The sequence below is a fragment of the Fukomys damarensis genome, unplaced genomic scaffold, assembly GCF_012274545.1.
Source record: "Fukomys damarensis isolate Sample0158 unplaced genomic scaffold, DMR_v1.0_HiC HiC_scaffold_33, whole genome shotgun sequence".
Classification (NCBI taxonomy): domain Eukaryota; kingdom Metazoa; phylum Chordata; class Mammalia; order Rodentia; family Bathyergidae; genus Fukomys; species Fukomys damarensis.
The window spans coordinates 33,641,277-33,667,188 of record NW_022900945.1 but is presented as its reverse complement, the minus strand read 5'-3'; the positions used below and the strand labels follow the sequence as shown (position 1 = coordinate 33,667,188).

Sequence of the window (25,912 nt, the reverse complement as noted above, 5' to 3'; positions counted from 1 at the left end):
CTACAAAGCAAGACCCTGTTTCAAAAATCAAAAAGGAAGAAAGAAAGAAAGGGAAATAAGAGAGAGGGATAAATATGTTCTGTAGAGCTCGTTTGGACTAAGTAACAGGAACAGTATGCATGAGAGCAGACTGCTGTGAAGAGGCAATACAATAGCTTTATTTTTCTTAGTACTCTTTGGGGCCTGTAATGATTACATTCATTGCGGGAGGTTGGTGTGTGTACATAATCCATGCTAATTCTTTTTATACCCCTTTCCCGACTCTCACCTCCTTTCTCTCCCCAGCTCTTGATTCCTTTCCCATTTGCAAAAGATCTCTCTCCTTATTTCATTGTTATCTAATTTTTATTTTGCTCATTGATTTATTTATAGTTTAGTCTTCTCATGTAAGAGAAATCAGGCAATGTTTAAACTCGTGGGTCTGATTTACTTTACTTAACATTACAGTCTCAAGGGGCATCATTTTCCAACAACGGACTCAAGGTCATCCTTCTTTATCGCAAAGTAGTATTCCACTTCATGTAAGTACATCTTCTTTATTCACTCATCTGTTGATAGACATGTAGGCCGCTTCTAAGATTTATCTGTCATGAACTTTACTTCTATAAACATGCATATGCATGTGTTTCTGTAATACACTAACCCTTTCAGAAAGATACCTAAAAGGTGAATAACTGGGAATCAGGCAAGAGAAAGAAATAAAAGAAATACATAGAGGAAAGGAAGAAATAAAATTACCATTATTTGAAGATGACAAGATCTTTGATATAGAGGATCTGAAAAATTCCACCAAAAGACTCCTAGAATTAATAACATCATTAGGCAAGTAGCAGGGTACAAAATCAGCACACAAAAATCAGTAGCATTCCTGTTCACCAACAATGAAGTCAATGAGAAGGAAACTAGAACATGGTAGAACTTTTAAATGGAACAGCCAGGAAAAGAGCCTTGTTCTACTGGACTCCAAAACTATACACCTCCTTGTTGCTGTCAGGGACTCTGTGTTCCTTTCCTAAAATCTACCCATCCAGCTGCCACTAAAATTCTTTCTCTCAGAGGCAAATCAATCACCTTGCCTGCTGCCTATGGGTTTTCAGAGCTCTTGAGCACCTTCACTATAGTGCGGAAATTCAGAAACCGGCCAGTGTGTGCAGCCTCTGTCTCCAGCCTCTTCTCTTGGCCCCACCCGGTTCACTCCACACTCAGACGCTGTCCACCCCACCCTCCCACTCTTTCTCTTTTAGTTTGCTATGGCTATCATACCAAAGAACTTCAGACTGGGCGGCTCACACACCACAAATGTATTTTCTCAGAGTTCCTGAAGTGAGAAGTCAGAGATCAAAGTGTCACCAACTTTGGCCTTTTCTAAGGCCCACAAGGAAGGATCTGCTTCTGGCCCTCTTGCTGTGCCTCACAGGGTCTTCTCTGTGTGTGCTCATCCCCGATGTGTCCGTGTGTCCAAATCTTCACTTCTTACGAGGACATTAGCAGATTAATTTGGAGCGCAGTTCAAAGCTCTTATTCCAACTTTTAAAGTCCCTCTCTCCAAATAAGTCACATTTTGAGGAACTGAGGTTTGCAATTTAACATGAGAATTTGGGAAAGAGAGCACAGGACTCAATCATAACACCCATTCACTGAATTAACTCCACTGGACACTTTCATTTGTGACACCTTGTAGGACTGCTGCCCTGGGTGTAAGTAAAGTGTGTATGCTACTAACCCTGCTTCCCTCTATTATAATACTTACCATTCTGTATTGTAATTACTTTTTTCTCCAAAACTTCCCTTGATCGAGTTCGCTGAGTCCAAGAACCATATCTCATGAATCATTTCTTTAGCCTCAGTCCAAAACCCAGTATCTGATTCACATAGGTATGCAATGAGCTATAACTTTATTAGCTCGTATTTTTCTGAATGTCTAATTTGGCCAAGCACTTTACAAGATAGTAAAGATAAGTTCAAGAATAAAAATGTAGGTCCTCCTATCATGGAGTTGAATTTTAACTAGCAGATAAAAAACAGGTAGAAACAAATAATATAGTTTTTGGTGCTAAGAAAGAAAATAGTGTATTATGCTGGAGACAAATTACAGGGACCTCTTTGGCTGGGGCTGGGGGTTCAGAGAAAGCCTGAAAGATATTTAACATCAGGTTGAATGATGTGATATAACATGCATGCTCTGTAAGAAGAGAATTTCAGTCAGGGAAAACATCAAAGACAAAGGCCCTGAGATAGATACAAACTTGGGAAGTTTGAGGGACAGAAAAAAATGCCAGAGAGTAGAAACCTCAGCTGTGTACTAAATGCAAAGGAAGCCATGGGAATGTTGAGAGCCAGGTCAGGATGTGAGGATTTCTATTCATGCTTTTGTGAGGGGTGGAGCTTTTAGGGGGGCAAGCACAAAGCAGGGAGATGAGCAAGGAGACTGCTAGCAATAATCTAGACCAGGAGTTCTGAAATGGGTGTGGTTTGGAACCCTGAGCAGTCTGGGAGCTTTGGCAACTCATAGAGTGACTTTTGGTTTTCACAGCTATTGAAACTAACAGGGTGAAAGTACTACTGTTATCTAGTTATCTAGAAAGAAATAATGGCAGTTTGGAGCAGGGTAGTAGGAATGGAAGTTGTGAGAAACAGGTAGACTTAAAATATATTTGGAGTAGTTAGTACACCAGCCAGGATATTTTGGCAAATTGAACATGGATTCCTATGTTTGAGGCCTGAGCAACAAGTTCCATACTGATAATGTTCACTAAATGAGGAACACACGGGATTAGACTTGAGAACAAAGATGACATGTACATCTGATTCTTAACTTCAATTTTATATCCTATTCAAGTTAACATTAATGAAAAATTTTAATATGAGGTCCATTTGAAATGCATATAATCATGATTTTTCTCTTGCGAGCTTCTCCTTGAGGCTTATGTATATGCAGTTTTACTTATTTTCCAAAATGGGCCGAGGGAAGGAAGGAAAGGGGAGAGGGAACAAGGAATACAGTGTAGTTTTTTGACAGCCTTCACCCCGGTGGGATTGTCTTGCGTTCTGAGTCAGTTCTGCCAAAGACAAGGCCCCTTGCCCTCGCCTCTGGTTCGAACGGAGATGAGAAGGTTGAGGAACAGGTTAGCTAGATTTTTCCTTTTGATTAGGCTTCTATTGCACAGTCAGCTCTGTATGTATCTTTGGAAGCAATGCAGTTTCCAATGCACATTTACAGATCAGATGCAGACCATGACAGATCCATCTTGTCAGAACAATCAAAGCAAAATAGGCTATTGAATTTCCCTCATTTTGAATAGCAGTCAACTGTAGTCTATTCCCTTCTCCACAACAATTAAAAACCTTTGAAGTCTGGTTTTTATTTTCTTAGCAGGGATGGTCAGTGAAGAAGAATGGAAATTGCTAGCTCTAATTAATTTGCATGCAGTATTATTGACATAGTTCTACATCACAGGGAAAGATAGATTTATTCTGTATATCTCTCTCAGTAGTATTTCCCTACCACTTTCCATTAATCATCCTCTTACTCAAAAGCTGTTTTCAAAAAACAATTTTTAACTTTTTAAATATCTTTTAAAATTACTTATCAAAATTCACTTCATAAGTAAATTTTAGATCTATTTATTTCTTTTTTTTCTCTGAACCTTATTTTGAGCAATGTGTATATATATATATATTTTTTTCTTATTTATTATGAAAAATATGTTGACTAGGATGGGGTCTCAACTTGAAACTGGGAAGGTTAATATCCTTTTTATTTTTGATTTGTTTTATTTTATTTAATAGGTTTCTCTGAATGGTGGTATGGAGCGAAGGGAGACCTGAAAAATAAATTGGGGTTGTTTTCTAAGATGATGACACTGACCAGCTGTGTCTCACTCTGACTCCTTGTGATTTCACAGACAGGCAGTGGCTTGGTACTGTCTGTCACTGTCTCCTTCCTGTCTTCCTCATGCCTCTGTTTGAGTCAGAGGAACATCCCAGTCTAGCACCCTGGGTAGTATAAGTTCAGAGTCATAATAATATTGAAGGAAGCGGTTAATACTATATAGTATTATCCTAGGATTTTATTTTTGTTTTTAAATATTTTAGTCTCAACTAGACTTAGGTTTCTTTGAAACCCAGACTGTATTTTAGTTCATTTTGTAAAGCTTCTTTACTCATCTTATTTTCTGACACTACACAAGAATTCTTGTGATCAGTGGTGAATATTGAGCAAATAAACTGATAGAAGTACCTGAAGCCTTTTTGCTCATCATAATCTGATTTAGCATGATATTTGATGCTTCAGATTATATGTTATCTTCTTCCAAAACCTCTCTTTGGTCCTTCAAGAGTGAGCCATCTGCTCTCAGACTTATAGGTGTTTACTTCTAAAGTAGCATTTAGCTCTCTGCTCATGGCAGCCTTGTTAGACCATAGGGTTTTCAGGGACAGGTGAAAGCCTATTCTTTGTTATGTCCCTACTGCATGGCTTATAGAAAAAGATTTTTAAAAACAAACTCTCCACTTGTATGAACACATGAAGAAATTCATTGATATTACTCAAATCTTTCCTCAGCTAGGTCCAAGCCCCCACTGTGACACATGTGAAGAAAAGAAATAGAAAGGTGTTGCGAAGGCCTTTTTGCCCAATCACCAACTCAATGAAAGAATTCTATATATAGAACCTCTACAGAGTCAAGCTTTTGCTAAAATACTTCCAGAAGAGGGAATATACTTAGCTTTTGCCATTTATGGGTACTTCACATTTTTAGAACGTGCTTTTAAAAAATTAAATCAAAACCTGCCTCTTTGATTCTATCTGCCCTTTGGACTTTTGGAGATTTCCATTTCTTTACATCATTCTCCAAATCAAAATGATTTAAATTTTGGTAAAGATAGTTTGTCTTACATAGATATCACCATCAGCTGGCTTGTTGGCTTTGTCCCCTCAATAAAATATGATGTTTTGCTTTTGAACTAGGGTATTTATAGAATAGTCAAAAATCAAAAGGGACAGAAATGTTGGTGGATTTGTCTACTGCTTTCAAGGAGAGGGTTTCTGGCATTATATTCCACGTCAGAGGCACTGTCATCACTATTCAGGTATTTTGTGATACATAAGACAATGTAAGGATCTATTACTGGCTAAGATATTTTCCATTTGAAATGGCTCAACAAAGGGGTTTCTGCTCTTTGCTCTATCTTCATATTGCTACTGCCTGGCTGTCATTGGAAAGACCAGATTCTACACTGGAAAGACTACCTTCTCTTCTACTGACCCTCCTATCATTGACACCATTATTGCCACAGGATTGTAAAATATGAGGTTCACTGATCCTGCTTATTCCCCCACTCTGTCAGCTACTCAATTATGGGCATTTTTTGTCCTCTGTGGCGTTTCTCACATCTACATCTTCCACTCCAGGAACACTGAGAGGAGGCACTCATCACCATGTGATTCAATTTCTGCTTGACTTCCTCACTTTAGTTTCTGTCCTAGTACAGCCATACTAATTTTCCTTAAATTCCACTGTCATCAGCCTGTCACCTAATTTAGTTCCCAAAACAGTGATGTTGTACTCTATTAGATTAAGCTCCTTCTTCTACCTCCATCTCAAGTCTTCCTTCAACCTCCAAAGAGCCCAACTCTCAAATTCTCCAGCTTTAATTTATCTACTACACCTTCCAATCCAAACCCACCAAACTCCAAGCCCACATTAGCTGGCAGCCTCCCTCTCTGCAACTTAACTTTTCCCTACTCACCCACAGCTATTCTACATTGGCATTTATATAGATCTGCTTTCTTCTCTGTGCCAATTCTAAAACCCATTAAGTTCTATTTCCTCCATAAATTTCTGTTCCAACTCTTCTAGGCCTTATTCATCCATCTCCTCTTACTTTCCTTTAACATTTTTATTGTGAGTTACAGTAGAAACAAAAGTGAATAAAACTTGTATGTACAATTTAACAATTGCTTGTAAAAGGAATACAACCCAGATAGGAAAAAGAATATTATAGGAATCCCAGGAGCCCACCTCTTTCCTCCATGTACCCTTTCCCAACAAATTTTATAGTAGTAATAATCTGTGCCTCATAATTTAGCACTTAGAGCAGTTAAGTACCATCTTGCCTTGCCTGGCTAAAGTGTGTCAATTTTATTCTTCCTACTCAATAGTTGGCTCTTGGAGAACAGGACTACGTATATTATTCTTTAGAATATCCCACAATGTCTCAAGCAGTGCTAAACAAATACTATGCATTCAATAGATACTTGATCATAAATTATAGACTAAGAAGAAGCAACACCAGAGACAAACAATATGTAAGCCTAAGTCCAAGAGCTAACATTGTTATATCTTTCAAATACATTATCCTTTGGGAAATGACATGGTTCTGCTTTCTCAGATTCTTTTCCATATATTGTATTTCTTAGTTTCAGTTTTCTTTTCCTTTACATTGCATTCAGCTTTTCTTTTGGAAATTTCTCTCAGGGAATTTCCAGTTTTGCAAAGATAAATATACAGAAGTCCCTTGTTAGTGAATAAAAATGCATGGCAATGTGATAGAAACACCAAAGATTGCTTCCCTGTGTCAGTAAAACGGTTATAAATTATGAGCTCTTTCTCCTCCACTGCATAATTTTCGCATTATAAAGCAGCATTGTGCCCACAGGTCTTTAGGATGAAAGGCCTTAGCAAATGTTCACAAACATCCCATATTTGGAAATTTTATCACACCGAACTGCTGGCAAAAAATCCATGACTACAGTAGCAAAGAAAAAAAACTATATACTAAAAACATAGTATAGGGAAACTGAACATATGAAATACACTTTTAAAAAAATCTCAAGTTCTCAGTGTAAAACATTTGACTTGAGGCAATAATGGAGTATAAATTATAATAAAATGTATAAAGCATGTCAGTGATGTCAGAAAAACAGCATTGCTATTACAAGATGTTAATACTTTTAGTATTTTTTCAGACTTTTGCATTATGGAGCTATTGGGTTAATCAAGTGTTCTTTATATAGGACAAGCTGAGTTCAGCAGCAGAAAGAAGGAATTCTCCACATTTCTTTAATCCTAGTGTTTCTATTAGTAGGGCAAAATTCATTGTATTGAAGAATTAATCCTGGCTTGGGCTTCTTATAATCAAGCCATTAGAAAACAGAAAGAAAATATATATTGATGAGACAGGTTTGTTTATAATAGTTTAGTTTATGAATAGGCTAGTGAAATAACTATATTAGATGAGATAATAAGCTATCAAAGATAGCACTTGATAATCATGCTGTTCAATCAGTCAGGCAACTAAGCCAAATGGCCAAGCTTCTTATATGAAGAGAAGGTCAAAACTACTTTGAAGATTATGCTTTCATTCATTCAGTTAACAAATACTTGTTAAGGTACTACCTTGTGCCTGCCCTGTTCTAGTCACTTGGGATATATCAGTACACAAAACAGACAGAAGTCTGTGCTTGGAGATTACATTATAGTAAAGATATGCTCAAAACTGTTTATTCTGTGTGGTATGCCATTTTTATGAATTTTGTGGTGAAACTATACAAAGGCTGTGAGTAAATGTAAGCCTCAAGATAGTGGTTAATTCTAGGAAAAGACAGGACAGTAAGATCAACAAGGAACAACATAGGAAGCAGCAATGCTTTTAGTGATAACTACATTTCCAAGGCTGGGTAATGGAACTGGTGTTCCTTTTATTATTTTGCTTCATAAATTAGACACAAATTAAATAATTTCACATAGTATTGTAGTATAAGGTTTCACCTTAAATGAAAGAAAAATTTAGCAAAGAATAGCAAGAAGGCAGGGAGTGAGGCAAGGGAGTTAACCTATGAAATTTAAAATAGCTAAGAAAGACTTTTGTTCCTTTGCAGATTTATTTTATATGCTGTGTAACTGTATTACTTTTATAAATTTTAGTAGTTTATTCTATTTAGAAACACAAGATTTAATCCATCAAATGAACATACCTAACACTGGGTTACCTAGAGACAGACACTGCTTTAGTCAGTTCAAGCTACCATAACAAAGATCATAGATCCAGGGGACTAAGCATCAGAAATTTATTTTGTCATAATTTGGGGGGCTGGAAATTTGAAATCAGGATTTCAGCATCATCAGGTTCTGGTGACAGGTTCTTATTCTGGCTTGCAAATGACCACCTTCTTAATGTGTCATTATGTGGTGAAGAGAAGGAAGGAAAGGGCAAGGGAGAGAGAGAAAGAAGGAAGAAGTTCTTCAGTGTCTCTTAAAAGGGCACTGACTTCACTCTGTGGCCCCAAAATCATGCCCTCATCTAAACCTAACTACATGACAAGGGCCTTTTCCCCGATACTATCAAATTGAATGACAGGGCTTGAGCAAACGCATTTAGGAGGACACACTCAGTTCATAAGCAATGCTCTTCAGAGAGTTTATAGAGATGATTTCCCTACAAGAGATGAAGAATCCGCACTGGCCAAGAGTAGCAATAGACCAAGAATGGGATTGCAACTCATCCTCAGCTAATCTCTTGAGGAGCTGTGGAGAGACACTAGCTCTTTAGACAGGTAGTTGTTATGGAAGGCAATGGCAAGTGGCATGAACATAGAGATGAGTTGAATGGAAGTAAAATAATAATAAGTCTATTTTGCCAGCAAAGGTCAATTGCACTAAAAAAGTCAGTGCCAGTGATCAAACACGACTGGGTTGCAGCTTCTTCTTTTATAGGTTTTACAGCCATGATCTCATTCAGATAGTTACATTTCATTTCCTCAGTCCACATTACCCATGTACAAATTACAGTAACAAGACAGTTAACTTTAACCCAGATGTAACAATTCCTTGTAGTTTGGGAGTTTACCTTAAGATTCAACTAGCTATCTATTCTAGTGCACCAGAAGGGGGTGTTCAAGGTCAAGGGTGAAGCCAGATGTCCCATTTCACAGTCAGTGCCTCTGGTGTCTGTTAATTTTGAATTAAACAAAGCAGATTGCTATTAGAGACAGCAGAAGTCATTTTACATTTTCTAACATTTTGTAAGTTTTTAGATTATTTGTAAAAGTTCTCTGTATCAGTAGTGAATAGGGCACAGAAGATATCAATCTTGGCTATTGGCTACTCCCTGAACAGCATAACCTCGGTCAAGGAAGGACCCAGAGACATACACAGCGACAACCCATCGGTAGCAGATTGTCCTAGCAGCTGAGGGACGGGTGTATAGGCCCAGAAGAAGGGAACTGGGAGGGATTGCCACAGCTTCTTCAGACTTTCAGGAGTTAGAGCAACACAGTGGCTAAAAAAGACCAGAGTTTAACCCTGAGCTCTGTAACCTTGAGACATTAATGCAATCTTTTAAATTTGTTTTCTCATCTGTAAAAAAATGTTTGAGGTAAGGTTGTTATTAGGATTTTATAAACTAAAAACACATAAACTGGTAATGCTGTCTGATTTATAAATTCAGTAATTATTACTATATTAATATATTGTTTCTGAATAAGATTGAGTATATCAAGAAATAATCAGATTTATAAATAATTTGATTATAAATAATCAAATTTATAAATAATCAGATGTCTCAGATGTTACATAATTAGTGCATAGGATGGGAAATTTGAGATGTTCTCAGTATCAGTAGGTGAAAGTGCCTCAGAAACACTCTGTAGTCCGAATTCTCAGACAAATATATGAGATATTAAATGGTATGATCTCAAATTTCCACTAAGCATCTGTAGAAGGTGTTGTGAGTGCTGTGTTAGGAAACTCTGAGAAGTCTTCCCTCCCAACAGGGAAGTAGTTGAATGTAAAAGAACTTTGCTTTGATGGCAGCAATAAGGAAAAGAATAAAACAAAATAAAAATTATTTTTGTCTTCAGAGACTAAGTCAGAGGGAAAGGAGCCCCTTCATGCTCTCAGGGACCCTCACTCTCTCTATACTGGGGTGGAAAGGAAGGTGGTTGATCCGTGTACAAAGGTCAGACACAGCGACTTCCCATGAATAAGATTAAATCAGTGAAGCCCTGGCCTTGAATGATAATTGCACTGATGAAGCAGAATGGCATTTGGAAGAGCCCCAAACACTAAACAAATCACTAGGCAAGTTTCTAACTCCACTGTGAATGTTTATCAAGAACGTGTAAAGCAGTGAAGGCTGAGAGGGTGGGAGCCTAGTTCTTTGCATTCTTGTGGTAATTGGATTCTAGGGCCCTGCCAACTTGAGTCTAAAAAGTAAACCAAATCTATCCTAAAATATTGCTCAACTGACTCCTAGATCAACTGCTGATTAAATTTAAGGGACAGAGACATGAGAAGATGTTAGTCAGTCACAAATGATCTCTAAAATACAAAGCCTTGGAATTTTTTTTTTTCATTAAGTTTATTGGTACTTTTTAGGTCTACTTTTTTTTAACTTAAATTATTGAGTTGCCTTGGAATTTTTAAAGCTAAAAAATATAATATTCAAAATAAAAATTTCACTGGATGTGTTTAATAGAGTAGACACTGTAAAGCAAAAAGGTTAATGAGTTTAAAAACCAGTCAGCTGGGCGTGGTGGTGCATGCCTATAGTCCCAGTAGGTAGGAGGCTGGGGCAGGAGGATCACCAGGAGTTTGAGGCCAGCCTGGGCTACACAGTGAATTCATGGCTAGCCTAAACTACAAAGTGAGACCCTGTCTCAAACAACAACAACAACCAAAACAAACAAACCGAAAAACAATATAGGTCAGGAAAAATCTGAACTGAGGACAATGTATAAAAATGTTTCTAAAAAATGAACAAAATATGAGGAACCATACAATAATATTAAATGGCCTAATATACATGTAATTGGATTTCCAGAAAGGGAAGAAAGAGAGCATTTTTAGGAAATAGAGTTCTAATTGTCCAAACATGTTGTACTAATACCTCTTCATTCTGGGTGGTTGTCATACAGATGTTTATTAGAATATTTTTATTTATTTTCTAAACTTTAAATATTAAAAACATTTTAAGTGAAAAAGCTTTGGATTAAACCATGTTAGAAATGTTAGAATCTCTGTTCCATCATGTGTCTTAGGCAAGTTGCTTTAGCTCTCTATGCATTATCCATCTCATTAGTAAACTGTATAATAGCACTCTTCACAGGAAATGTTATGAAATAAACAATGTCAAGCTTTTAGCACAGCTCCTGGTACCTCGTAAGAGCTCAATAAATATAGTCTCTGCTTTTTCTCCTTCTCTTTGGTCATCTGTGAAGTTTTCAGCCACCGATCATGCGTATGCCTGAAGAGCAGAGAACTGGTATTTCCAGAAACACTAATTCAAGGAAAAGCTGCTCCAGATGCATGATGGCCCCTTATATGCATCATCATCATCATCATCAGGGGAAGAAGTCAGCAGGTAGGTAGATGGGGGAAACTGGAATAAGGAGGCCTGACATTATCTGTGGACTTATTCTGTTGCCACACTTCTTGCTGCTGAGTATATCATGTGACCGAAGAACTATGCTGAGCAGCCTGCTTTTGTTCAGGAGAGAAATCAGAACAACTCAGGCAGTATATGAATAATGTCACAGTTTCCAACTTCTTCCTAAGCCTTTTTGAATGAGAAAGGAATATTGCTTTGGATGTCTACACATTGGAGTCTCCTCCTTGATGGCCATTCTTTATTTTAGATAGGGTTTCAGTATGTAGTTGAGACTGACCTGGAACTCACTATGTAGCCCAGGCTGGTCTCGAACTCACAGCGATCCTCCTGCCTCAGCCTCCCGAGTACTGGGATTATAGGCATGCGCCACCACGCCCGGCTGGCCAGCCATTCTTTATGTGTATAGTTAAACTGTTTTTCTCTAATTGGCGTGTGTCCATATGGGAAATTCTTGCTGGTTTTCTTCTTAAATACACAGCCATAAAAATATCTTTCTATTGTTATGGTCTGAAAGCGAAACATTGCCCAGAGTAAAGTGTGAAAGGCTTGGCCCCCAGTGCAGCAGTGTTCAGAGGAGGAGCCTCATGAAGGTGACTGGATCGGAGGGCTCTAAGTAGATTAATCCATTCATGGATTCATAATTTGATGGCACTATTGGGAGGTGTTGGAAGTTTAGAGATGTGGGGCCAATTTAAAGGAATAGGTCACGGAGGCATGCCCTTGAGGATAACATCTTGTCTCTGGCCACATTCCTCTCTGGTTTTCTGTTATTACAACTTTATTAAAACTTGTTACTTACGTTAGTCTTGGATTATTTTCAGATTTAATTGCATATCCGTATTTGGTAAGAAGGTCAATACATGTGTTGCTGAAAAAGAGCACCATGTGAAGTTGGATTTTAACTGTTCTTAGTTCACTAGTGTCAAACACTGTTGGTGACCCTGGTCCTGAGTCCTACACTGGGGCAGTCATAAGTCAGCTGATCTTAGACTTGGTCTCAGACTCTCCAACCTCCAAAACTATCACAAATACATGCTTGCTGCTGAAGCCACGCAGTCTTGGCATTTTTGTTCTAGCATTCTAAATGGACTAAGACAGTGCTTTGGGGTTATACATATGTATAATAAAGTATTTTGGTTTAGGCTTGGGGTATTGCCCAATTGTAGAATACTTGCCTAGCATGTGTGAAACCCTGGGTTAAGTCTCCAGCAACACAGGGAAGAAAAAAAGTGTTTTGGTTAAATAAATTTTCTTTCAGTTCAAAAACGCTATAGACTTTCATTTTGAAAAAAAAGAAGTCTCAGTTTAATAAAGAAGTCTAGAAAATATCAGAAAAACAAGTTTCATCAGTTATTATTGTTAGAGTTTCAGATTCCTTTGGTATTAATAGTTTGATTTAATGGCAGTTTGTGAATGGGATTATTTATTCTCTTAACAGAGGAAAAAGTAACACCCAAATTCTTACTATACTAGGAACTTTTTTTCTTTAGATTTTTGTCACTTAAAACCAGCAGGAAAATCCCCTTTAGTATTGTCTAAAGTAAGTGAAACAATTCACTTTTAATAGCATTACATCAGCTAAGTGAAAGTCCTGTGTAAATACGACAAGGAGTACCTTGGAAAGCAGGCCAAAATTGTTTTTAAAATCCTTGTCGCATCAAAAATTCCCATTTCCTTGGGAAATTCACATGAAATATAAAAAGTCTAAAGATTTAGATCTGATGAAAACTGAAGGATAAGTCATTAACACTTGTGCTTATCAATATTTTAGGAGAATAAAGCTTAAAGTCAGAAACAGTGAGTCAGGCCGGATGTGAACCATTCTGAGATCATCTTCTCTGACTTGATTTCTATCATATACAAAACAAATCCAGTGCAGTGTTCAGGAAGGGCTGCAGTGCCCAGCATGAAAGTGAAAACCAACTGAATTTTCTGACAACACGAATCAACAAAATAAAAAAGAGAGAAGGTTTGAAGAAGAGAAAAGGGAACTTGTGAATCTTGGAAATGAGAAAAAGGAATTTTCCAGGAGTTGCTGGTGGCTACCTTCACTTCCCGCAGCACTGCCATTTAGGCCACTTCCGTTTCCAGTGCTCTGCTGGGCGCTCACAGGCACATCCAAGCACACAGCTCAGCATGAGGCTAAGAGCATCCACTCAGCAGCTCGAGCATGTCTGAATGGATTTGGGCAAATCTGCTTTCATAAAAGTGTTGAGGAGATACTCCTGGAAAACAACTCACCCTCAGGAAAGAAAGAGTCAGACTCCATGTGCCGAAATCAATTCCAAAGTCTTAGTCATCTAAAGTGAGGAGAGATTTTGAGGTTATCCAGTTCTCCATAATACTGCGTCACTCACGCTCTTGTGTTACTGGAGATTGCATTCAGAGAATCATACATGCTAGGCAAGCACTGTACTGTTGAGCTATATCACTTGCCCTTTTTATTTTTTACTTGAGACAAGGTCTGGCGCAGTTGCTTAATTTGACATCAAACTGAAGACTCTTCTGTGTCAGCCTCCTGAGTAGCTTAGATTACAGGTGCACTAGCAAGCTGGACATACTCTTTTATTGCAATACAACAAATAGTTTTGGCACTTTGAGGAAGATTAAAGGGAGAAATGGAAGTGTGTAGCAGAACAGTGGATGCCTCGGTGGGATCAGCTGAATGGCCCATAGTTACTGACTAGGTACTTTCATTAGTACTTGTAGGAATTCACTATTTCTTCTGGAAAATCTGTAGGCCGGGAGAAGGGTATATAGGTGCTATGTCTTGTGTTTAGATGTCCCTTGAAGCCTCATGTGGTCAATACATAGGGATTTTTCAGAGGTGGCTGGATCTAGAGTGTTTGATGCTGGGATTAATTCATAATTCAATACTAGGATTAAGGCCACTAGGATTAAGGGTATGAGAGCTACCGGCCTGAAGGATTATATAAGGGATGATATGATATAAGGGACAGAAATAGGGCTAATGTACTCTCAACTGCCTGTTTGCTATGGACTATTTCTCCTCTGTGATGCCCCTGTGCCATGCCACCCTGCCTTGCAGCCAGAAAACTATTGACTGAAACCTCTACAAATTATGATCCCCAAAACCCTTTCCTCCTTTAATTTTCAGTGTTGGTTTTTTTGTCTCAGCAATGAAAAAAAGTAACTATGACAATAGGTCAAGAGAAGGCACGTTGTCATAACTAAAATGTTGCTTTCAGCCCAATGATTCGCAGTCTGGTGCCCTAGGAAGCGGGAAGGGACAGGGGGCATTCTTGGTAAATATCATTCTCCCTGTATGAAGCAAGCAAGTAGGGGGAAACTTGCATTCATTCCTACATACCAAGATTAATAACCAGGAAAAATGATCTATTATATATATGATATCTTTATTTAATCCTCATAACAGTCAAAGGAAACAGATTCAAAGAAGTTAAGTAACTTAGCAGAAGTCACACAGTTGTTCTGCTTTCCTGGACTCAACATTGTTCACTTTGCTGTTTCATATTTGTTAAAAGTTATATTCTTTAAAATAGCCCCAAACACTGAGTTCCTATTTGCTCTTTATTGTTTCATTTAGGTTTTTGGTGAGCCTTTAAATAAGTATTTTATTGATACATGTTTGTTGTACCTAATGATTACATTCACTGTGGGGAGTTGCTACATGTATATAACACATCTTAATTCTTTTTAGATTTTTTTTTGTACAATAACTCAGTAAATCAAGATTGCTATTATTTTCCATAGGTTCAGAGAGATTAAACAGTGTTCAAGATTACTAAGTATGATTTGAGCTCTACCTTCAACTACCTATTTCAATCCTTTTTTTTTTTTTTAACCAACTGCACCTAGGGCTGATGATGTAGTTCAAGATGGTGAGAACACTTACCTAGCAAGTGTGAGGCCCTGAGTTCAATCCCCAGCACCACAAAAACAAAACCCCAAAACAAAATGAGACAAACAAAAGCCACAGCAAACAATTGCATTCTGAAAAGTTGTGAATTTACCCAAGCACACAACCAGCAACTAACACAATGGATTTTGAAATCAAATCACACAACTCCCAGTCCAATGGTCTTTCCATCTCTTTAGTTAGCGACAGAGATACTTCAATTGTACCTATCATCAGTGTCATATCATAGGTTGTGTATTGTTTTTTATTTTCAGCTTTAATTGAGTTTATTGGTACATTTTAGGGATACAGTACAGTTACATTCATTGTTGGGATCTTGTACCTCTACATGACAAGTCTTGATTCTCATTTTTTCCCCTTACCTCTTAACTGCTACTCTGGAAATAAGGGCTTCTGTCTAGTTTTCACCTTCATTTTTCATTCGAGCAAGTCATTGAACATATCTGAAGAATAGACACTTTTTGCCATCCCAAGTCAAATCGAAGTATCTTTTCCATTAATTTTATTAAACAGACAACAAGTAGATGAGATAAATGCTTATCTTTAACTCCTAGGATATTTCTGAGACAGAATTTAAAACCACAAACAAGAGACATACCCCTCCAACTCCAACGATACCCTTTGATATAAATTGAGAAAGAAGGCAGGTGAAAAGCTGCCAGGGAAAAATAATTTAAAGAAAATGGACGCTAAATAATGAATAAAGACGAAGGCCAAGTTTTTACATGTAAATGCCATGAAAAAACAACAGATCATATGGTAAGAATTTATTAACATATAGGTAGATAGTATCAACCAGGGAAGAGAAGGGTTCATTGTGCTAGTGAAAGCCAACAAAGCTGTTAGAATATCAACAAATTAAGGTTACTTTATATATGCAAGATCCATTGTATTTTCAGATAAATTTTGAGCTATGTCTCAAATGCATTAAATATATTTTATCTGAAAATAATTTCATCTGTTCCCTTGACTAAAATAACTATTTATAAGACAGTCAAGAATAATCCCTTCCATCTTCAAATTACTTTGAAAACGAAGGATATTAGGCAGCTTTCACTAGTTGCCTTAAAAGGAAGACAATTGGCTATAATCAGAGAGACCATTAAAATGACTTCACTTAAATCCTAATTTAATGCAGGGTTTAAAATAAGGTCTCAATGCTAGCTGCTCATTAGAATCACCCAAGGAAGTCAGTATCTTACAGCCACTTGAGCTGCTGTCTAAGGTTTTGACTTGCTGGGCTAGAATGACTTGGGAGGAGACTCAGGGAAATAAGTACCTATATTTCAAAAATTCCTCTCAAGTAATCTGATGTCGAATCTATCACTCTTACTCTCAGTCCTATGTGAGTGCACATTTCTTTGAGTAATTGAGTAGCCCACCCAAAACAAACAACACAATAAATTAAAAAAATTCCAACTTTGGGAGATGAGTCACGTCATGCTATAATGACAAATGCTAGCTATCAGTGTTATTTTTTTTTTCATTTTGCTATGAGACTCTTGTTTAAAATGCGTAACGCGAGTGACAATGAATCACACTTCTAATGAGAAATATAACAAGTTAGCATTAAGTCTCTTACCTTAATAAACATGATAAAACCTTCCCATATCATATTGTTAAATTTAAAGCTTTATCTTTAGCAATTCCCTCTGTTCGTCTATTATGCCCCTTTCTTGTGCGTGGTATGACGCTGCTCGGCATGTCTACTGTCTCTGTTCCTACATTCAGCTGTTCCTTTGTAACGTGGTAATTAATTTTAAGCTGAAAGCTCATGTCGGCTGCGAGAGTGCTGAGCTATTAACACTGCAGGCTAAATGTACCACTGGAAGACCGCACGTTAAGGCAGAAAGGTTTTTCTTATATTCTCCCATTAGTTTATCATTATAACAAGGGGAACGATCTGCTAAATTTGCCTGTGAAACGTAAACGAAAGCAGAGCTACAAACACGAAAAGAATATTCAGAAAAGAAATGGAGTTTTCAGAGGGCCATCAGTAAGTTTAAATTATTGTATGTACTGGAAGAGCAAGTGTTTAGCCTTCAAACCCAGGTCCACTGATAAAGGGAGAAACTTTGGGATTCTGTATAACTACTGAAATAAAACAGTGAGTGTGTGTGCATAAGCACAGTTTTCAAGGGAGCGCTACTCAGAACCTTTGCCAAAGGCTTATGGTAAGATGGCCACAAATCAGTGTGAAGAGAGGTATTATCTCCTTAAATCTCTTTCTTAGAAGTAACTACTACCAACCTTTTGTCCCCCACAAATCTTTTAAGGCTGTCTATGATGGTATAATCTATAAGTACTTGATGTATTTCTTTTTGTGTCCTTGTATAATTTCTAATTTAAAAAACAAATATTAGGACCTGACTTGGCTCTTCTGTAGAAAAGGGCAAGAACATCAATATCTTAATTTGCTGAATCACAATTGTTGCGGCGTTTCTTCCTTTTCTGCCAATACCATCTATAGTGATCCTGCTTTAATCTTTTTCTGGACTTTTGCTTGTCTGCTTGGTTGATTGGGGGGACCACATCGCTGGGTGCCCTTGAAGTTAAACATCTCAGTTTCGTGCTCACCTCCCTTGTTCGAAGAAGGGGAAAGTCAACATCCACTGTGAAAAGACAGTTTTCTGAAGTGAGAGAAGTGAGAAGCAGGGTCCTATCAAATTCTTTTAAAATTTTGGGTCAAAATTTATGCATCCATCAATAGCTCTACTTTATTGATCATTGCAGTTCTATTGGAATGCATGCATTAAGAGATCAGATGAATCTGACAGTAGGAACAGATCCACAATGCTTTTCCCAGTAATCAAGGCTGAAGATCATGGTGGTTTCCCCTGGATCTTTTACGTCTACAGCATGCTGGAGACATCAGTCCCAATCATGAGGAGCCTGATATCATCAACCAGGCCAATCATGATCATTCACAGTTGTTGAAAGTTATTGCACATATCAGCCATGTAATTTGTATTACCCTATCTTATTTTATCACCTCAAGAGTTTTCTTTGGTAGATCCAATTATTATTAACAGATTTGCTGGATCCTGGTTGATATTTATCCTTTAAGTATCTAGCATAGGAAATTTTAGGCAGATGAGTGTCATTTTTGTTTTTATCCTCCTTGAATTCTTATCAGATGGATAATGTGCTGAAATCACAAAGCTTGAATGACACATGTTTTGGGCTGGGGATTTAGCTCAGTGGTGCTGCCACCTGCCTTGCAAGCACAAGGTCTTGAGTTCGATCCCAGTACCTAAAAAGAAAAAAAAAAAAAGCCTCACACAATCATGTGTAATCCCAATTATACCTATGGGCGCTTGCTTTGGCAACACATATACCAATTATATCTATGAATCACAAAAGTATCTGACACTGTATTAATGAGAAGGAATGACTTTAAAAGACAATTATAAATACATGAGATTAGGAGGTTCTTTCAAGTTATATTTATTTGCATCCTTAACTTTTTTAGAACTTTTATTCATTATAGAGAATAAGGTTATTATGGTTTGTGTCTAGATGTTTCCGCAAAGCCTCAAGCAGTCACAGGTTGTGCTTTTACAGAGGTAGCTGAATCTAATTAATTCATGGTGCCATGCTAGGATTAAGGATGAGTGATTATTAAATTAGTCCACTGATTGGTTTGGCACTACCATAATCTCAAGGGACAGAAAGAGGCTTATCTTTTCTCTCGATATTTTACTACTTTCTGCCCACCATGAACTATTTCTCCACTGCTATGCCTGTCTGCCCTGTCATCCTGCCTTCCAGCCAGCCAATTATGGACTGAAACCTTTACAAACTGTGAGCTAAACAAACCTGTCCTTCCTTAACTTATGGGTGTTGAGTATTTTGTCTCAACAACAAAAAAATTAACAAAGACAAAGTTCCTTAAATATAGATACTGTATTAATTAGAACTCTTTGCTTGAAAACAGCTAGGACCCTTTCTGTCTAGCTCTGTTCTCCACTTCTCTATAAATGTAAAGTTTATACTTTTATATACCATCAACTGGAATTATCGCTTTTACTATATATGCAATAGCAAGTACCAAAGTTAAGGCATGATAGATTTTTAAAACGCAGTACAAAAAGAGAGACTTCAATTTCCAGTCTGCATGTAGGAAGCTTGGAAACATCACTTCAACCTAAGAACAAGTTAAAAACTTAATAACTTGAAAAATCTACATGTCTTCTTAGATATGTCAGAGATGTGAGGTCGTAAGGAAAAATAGTGCTCCCAAAATTAGAAAGACAGACAGGCAAATATAAAGAATCACAACTTACTGGAGCAGAAATTCATGAGCAGAACCTTCGTGGGAACTAGTGCAGGAGGCAGGAAAACCAAAGCTCTAATTGACAACTTGCCAGAGGCTCAGAATGGAGAAGTCTTAGAGTTAAAGACTCCAGGAGGACCCAATCACATGAGGAGGCCCTCATACTTTTGTGAATTTTGCCTCTATGAGCTCGCTCAAGGTTCTTAAAGTGAATATTGAAGAAAAATTTCTTCAGGCTTCTGACAAGGGTGTGGTGATTACCTTTTGAACTATGCCAGAATATTCTGTTCTTATTTAGTCCTGGCCTTCAGATAACTATTTTATAAACTTTTGGATTTTTTTTCAGATTCTAACTGACATAGAAGAAGGGACATATTAACACCAGTCGACTCCTTATTCTGTCACATCCAAGGTAGGGTGGGGGGACACAGAAACACTTGAGAAATTCACAGTCCAGAGGCATAGGTTCAACCAACGACTGAGACCTAACTGTGGGACTATCACATGCTTCTCTCCCTCACACTGTACCTCATTACTAAGGGTCTATTTACCACAATTCCTTTTAACCAGTACCTCGTGATGGATTATAAAGAAAAAATTATAGGGTACCCTAAAAGGAAAAAGAAAGGAGACAAAACAAGTACAAGAACTAGATTGTATATTGTATATATAATTATATTGTATATTGTATATTGGCAGGGATGATGGAATTAACTGACTGAGAAAGAGACACTGAGAGCACTGTTGGATAAAATGACCTGCAAGAACAGATGAGCCCATAAGCAGAAAGATTAAAATTCTAAGAGCGAATTTGAAAAACCTGCAAAGGACCAAACGTACTATAACGGAAATGAAGAATGTATTTGATGGTATCACTATTTGGATTATTGCCACAAAAATAATGTCTGACCTTGTAGAGCTGTCAAAAAAACTTTCTGAAATAGAGCAAAGAAAAAAGTTTGAATTTCAAAAAAATAAAACAGTATCCAAGAACTATGAGACAACAAAAAGTGTTACATGTGCACAATAGAAATGCCAAAGGAGAATTTAAAAAATGACAAAAAGAACTATTTGAAGCCAATGACCAGGACAGTTCTCTGAATCAGTATTAGATAAATCACAGAACCAAGAAAAGAGAACATGACGTGAGAGAAATGTCAAAAAACTACACTTAGGAAAATCATATTTAAACATCAGAGAATCAAAGGTAAGAAAAAAGTTTGAAAAAGCCAGAGGGAAAAAATCTTAACCTCTATAGCAGCAAAGATAGAAGTTATATTTTACTTGTTCTCAGAAACTGGATAAGCAAGAAAAGAGTGAACTATTTTAAGTGTTGAGAGAAGAAAATCCAACCAAGCTAGAATTCTATGTTCTGTGAAATTGTCCTTCAAAGGTGCAAAAAAAATCTCACTGAAAAAGACTTTTACAGACAAATAAAAATTGAGGAAATTTATGGGCAGCAGAAATTTCTATTGCAAAAAAAAAATGTTAAAAGAAGTAATTCAGAGAGAAAGAAAAATACAGAAGTCAGAAATTTAGGCCTACTAAAAGAAGAGTATCAGAGAAAGAATAATGAAATGTAAAAATAAAACTGTTATATTTTTATTTTAAATTGATCAACATAAAATTTTGCTATACTAATGACAACAAAATTTTCAATTATGTATGCTTACATACAATATATCCTTTTGTGCACATATATATTATGATTGTCTATAAGTGAAATGATACAAGGGATAAGAGGGAGAAATTAATATTATTTTGCTATCCTAATATATCTGTACTATGCATGAAGTGGTGTAATGTTATTTGAAACTGAACTTGGATTAATTGTAGATGTGTGTTACAAATCCCAAGATAACCACTGAAAAATTTATCAAAGAAGTATAACTGATGTACTGAGAAAAGAGAGAAAATGGAATCATAAAATCTGCAGTTAAAATCACAAAAGGCAGAAAAAGCAGAAACCAATAGAAAACAAAGCAAATATGGTGATATTGATTCAAATACATTAACAGTTACTTTAAACATCAATGGCTTAAATACATCAGTGTATCAGTTAAAGAGAAGATTGTTACAGTGGAGCAAAAATGAATATTCAACTATAAGTTGCTTTCAAAAGATCCATTTTATGATTTATATTCAAAGAAGTTCTGTAGGCAGTAGGAATATGAATGGAAATTTGAATCTACATAAAGGAATAAAAAGTGTCAGAAGTGGTAAATTGGGAGTAAATATCTAAGATATATTTTAAAACTTTGTAATCGTTCAAAAGATATGTACTTAAGCACTAATAATTTATCTGTGAGGCTTATGGCATATGTAAAATTAAAACATAACAATAGTAGAAAACATGAAGGGAGGAGCTGAGGCTGCTAATTCTTACACTACGTATAAACATAGAACGTGATAAGTTAAAGATACATATTGCACATAACTGAACAATTTCTTAAAAAGAGGGAGGAGTGCTAATAAAGCTAATATGTAAATAAAATGGATTCGCAAAAGATAACTTAAAATAAGGCAGAAACAGTAGAAAACAGAGCAATGACCACATAGAACCAGTAGAAAGTAAACAACAAGATGATAAACTGCAATCTAATTAATTATGTTAAATATAAATGGTTTAAATGCTCTAAATTAAAAGGTAGAAGTTATTAGATTGGATGAAAACTCAAGAACAATCATGTGCCATATAAAAAAGAGTGCATACTGCTGGGTGTAGTGGCGCATGCCTTTAACCCCAGCATTCGGGAAGGCTGAGGCAGGAGGATTGCTGTGAGTTCGAGACCAGCCTGGGCTACCTAGTGAGTTCCAGGTCAGTCTCAACAGCATAGTGAGACCCTGTCTCAATAAATAAATAAATAAATAAATAGTGCATACTTCTGTGGAGAACTGCCCTGGACGAGCATATACATAGACATGTGAGTAACACAGAAGGTTTGGCTGGATCGTTAGGAACTTGGAAGGAAATATACTTGAAACTCAAGGGTAAGAAAGTCTGGCCAGGCATGCCAGCACATGCTTATAATCCCAGCACTTGGAAGGTTGAGGCAGCAGGATCGCTGCAAATTCAAGGCCAGCCTGAGCTACAATAGTGAGTTCAAGGCCCACCTGAACTACAGAGGGAGACCTTGTCTCAAACAAAGCAAAACAAAAGAAAACCCCTAAAAGAAAGAAAGTCTGGAAAAGAGGTATATGGATAATGTAAGAGAGTAGGCGTGAAATCTTTGTGTCACATGATTCTGTCCCTTACAGAAGAAACACTGAACAACAGAGGAGACAAAATGGCTCAGCGATTACATCATCCACCGGGGTTGTCAGTCATTCCTGTGCTAACACAAGAGGCAATGAATAGAGGAGACACTGATGAAGGCTAGGCAGGGATTAAATGGGCTTCCATTCACCTGAGTTGGCCTCATTGCTGCCAAATGTCTACCCTGGAAGGAACTGAGTCCACCCCTTGAAGTGACCGATTAGCCAGCTGGATGACTGGAAGTTGATCACAGAATCTCATTTAGGAACTGATCCCAGGACCAACCTATTATTTTTGGTTTATACTTAGAAATTTGAATTTCTATTTGGCAAGATGTTTGAGGTATTTATTTTAATATTCCCTATTAAAAACTGAAAATTTAGCTTGACAGTCTACATCAAATAAAATGTTGCTCAGTCTTGCTCTTGAAAAAGGAAATGTCTCCAGTCAGTCCTTAGCAAGACTGACTAATTTGATGAGATCTGATATTGAGACCAAAGTTTAAATCTTTTACCTTTTTAAAGTTTTAAGAAGACATATTTTATTTTTAGAATATTTCTGTAGCAAGAGCCATCTGGCACAGGCCATTCATGTGCTGCTCTCCATTCCAACGCATAGTCAAGTTTATAAAGTACATAAAAAATGTTTTTGTCCTTCCTTCTCCCTCTGGTCTCAAGGGATGGAACTCTTTGAGGTCATTTCCTGGTGACCTGTATTTCTGTCGTTGAACTCACAATGATATAGTGGCTACAACTTTTAAGTTTAGCCAACTAATACTAATGTGGACTGATAAAACATTTCTTAGATTCATTGGGCACTCAAAAATGATTGTTGAATGAAGTAAAATTAGTAGAGATGAGGAATTTTATAAAGTCTCAATCTTCATTTTGCAGGAGCTTCAGAAAGTTTTTGTCAACCATCTGTAGCCCTCATCTCCAATGGTCTACCACCTTCAAAGCCATTATCTCCTGAACATATTTAATCATCTAAGTCTTTCCAATTTTATAGCTACTGGCCTAGTCTACACAGCTATTACCTACTGTTGCAGTACAACCAACTGGTCTTTGGATCCTCTACAAGTCTACAGCTAATGTGATATTAAAGTGAAAACCTGATGACTTCGCCTCACTGCTTAAATCTCTTTCATTGCTACTCATGAAATACAAAATTAATTGATCCAAAATTAATAGATTCATTAGTTCTGGTGCTTCTATTTTTTTTTTTTTTGGTAGGGGCAACTATTTGAAAAGAAAAGTCAGAAGACTTCTGTAAAGATGCACTTAAGTAGCAACATACTGCTCTGGTGATGCGTTTATACCTCTGTGTGGCTTCTGGAGCTAAGGGCACCTCGGAGGATGCCCTGCTTTTCAGCCTCACTTCTCCCCCTGCTCTTTCTCCTTCCTGTGCTTCCTTACTGGTAACTTCCTTTCATTTCTCAGAATGCTCCACGCTCCCCCTAACTCAGACCCTTTTGTGAACTTGCTGCTGTCTCTATCTAGAGATATTTTATTTTTCTTAATACTGCACATCCTCTGTATCTCAACTGAAACGTCATTTCCTCAGAGAATTCTTGACCTTGAACTAGGGTGGCTCCTCCATCACCTGATCTTCATTTTAAGGCGGCAAGGCTTATCTTGATCATTTCAGTATTTCTAGTGCTGAACGCCATGCATATTTGTCACTTGCACTGCATTTGGCAGAGACCTTACTGATAGTGAAATTGGGTCATAGTATGGTTACTTCTATTACATACAGTGTTGGACAAATTTAACACCAATCTTAGAGCTGGAATGCCATGAAGAACTGTGGTTCTGTCTGAAAAAAATCCAGGGTCCCTTCCAATTACTTCCACATCAATAAGTGAGGCTGACATCTCAACCAGTACCCCTGTTTCATCTAAGCTCTCTTTGCTTTCTGGCCTTCATGTTTTCTGTCTGTGGCTAATTCTGTCCCACCAATCCCTTTAAGAATGACTTAAATCCTTGATTTTCTTTGTATTGCCTTAACAATGTCCTTTGTCACACATTCAGTAACTCTTGGAGTAGTCTGACTTATCCCTCACACCCAAAACTACCCCCAGAAACAGGTCCCTTATATGGGGCTCCAGGCTTTGCTTGTTCTAGATTGTGTTTTAGATAGTTGCCCATTGAATCCAGAATACAGGAAGTTACATTTGTTTGCATTTTTTATTAAATAATTGAATTTGTTGGTACATTTTAGGGATACAGTACAGTTACATTCATTGTTGGGATCTTGTACCTCTACATGACAGGTCTTGGTTCTCATTTTTCCCCTTGTCCCTGCCTATTTACAAACACTTTATTTCCATCTTTTCATTTTCTCACATTTTTTTCTTTTCCCTTATTACCCTTCCCCTACCCATCCCACCTTCCCTACGCTTTTAGCTCCTTTCTTCCCATTTCTCAATGTCAGTAATCTTATTAGGATCTTATGTATTATTGCAGATTATTCACACCAGAAAAGCTATTAGGTATTTACACATGTGTGACTTATTTATTTCACTTAGGAGTATATCCTCAACAAGTATCCATTTCCTATGAATAAATCTAATTTCTCATTCTTTATGGCTGAGTAATATTCCATTTTATAGAAAGAACACATTAGGGAGATACATTTGAATAAGAATTCCCTAGGGTATAGGTTTATTGTGGCACAAAATTTCTTAAATCCTGAAAGTATACAGAGGGCTTTCTTGCTGCTGGCCAAACATGGTTCTAAATGCATATGCTTATATATATGAAATGTATATATTTACATATACTAGCTCATATGCAATAACCATAACATTTTAAGGTCACATGTGAAAGATGAAACTGATATTTGAACCTAGGCACGTTAGCGCAGATATCTTAAGGTGAATTACTACACTTTTCCTTCTCTAAGTGAACAAGACCATTTGAAATGCAGTAGTAGAAATGAGAAACAGACATAAAATGGCCTTATCATAGGCAGAGATAACAAAGTCAAGCAAATGAGAAAAGGCAATGAAAGCAAGAATTCAAGTGCACACAACGCTGAACAGGCACATCATTTAAAATTATATATATATAGATATATATATATATCT

The 25,912-nt window shown here is 37.1% G+C and overlaps 1 pseudogene; it reads left to right on the top strand.

Moving 5' to 3' along the window:
• Nucleotides 1-16,979: 16,979 nt before the first annotated feature.
• Nucleotides 16,980-25,912, top strand: part of LOC104872773 — a 25,787-nt pseudogene continuing 16,854 nt past the window's right edge.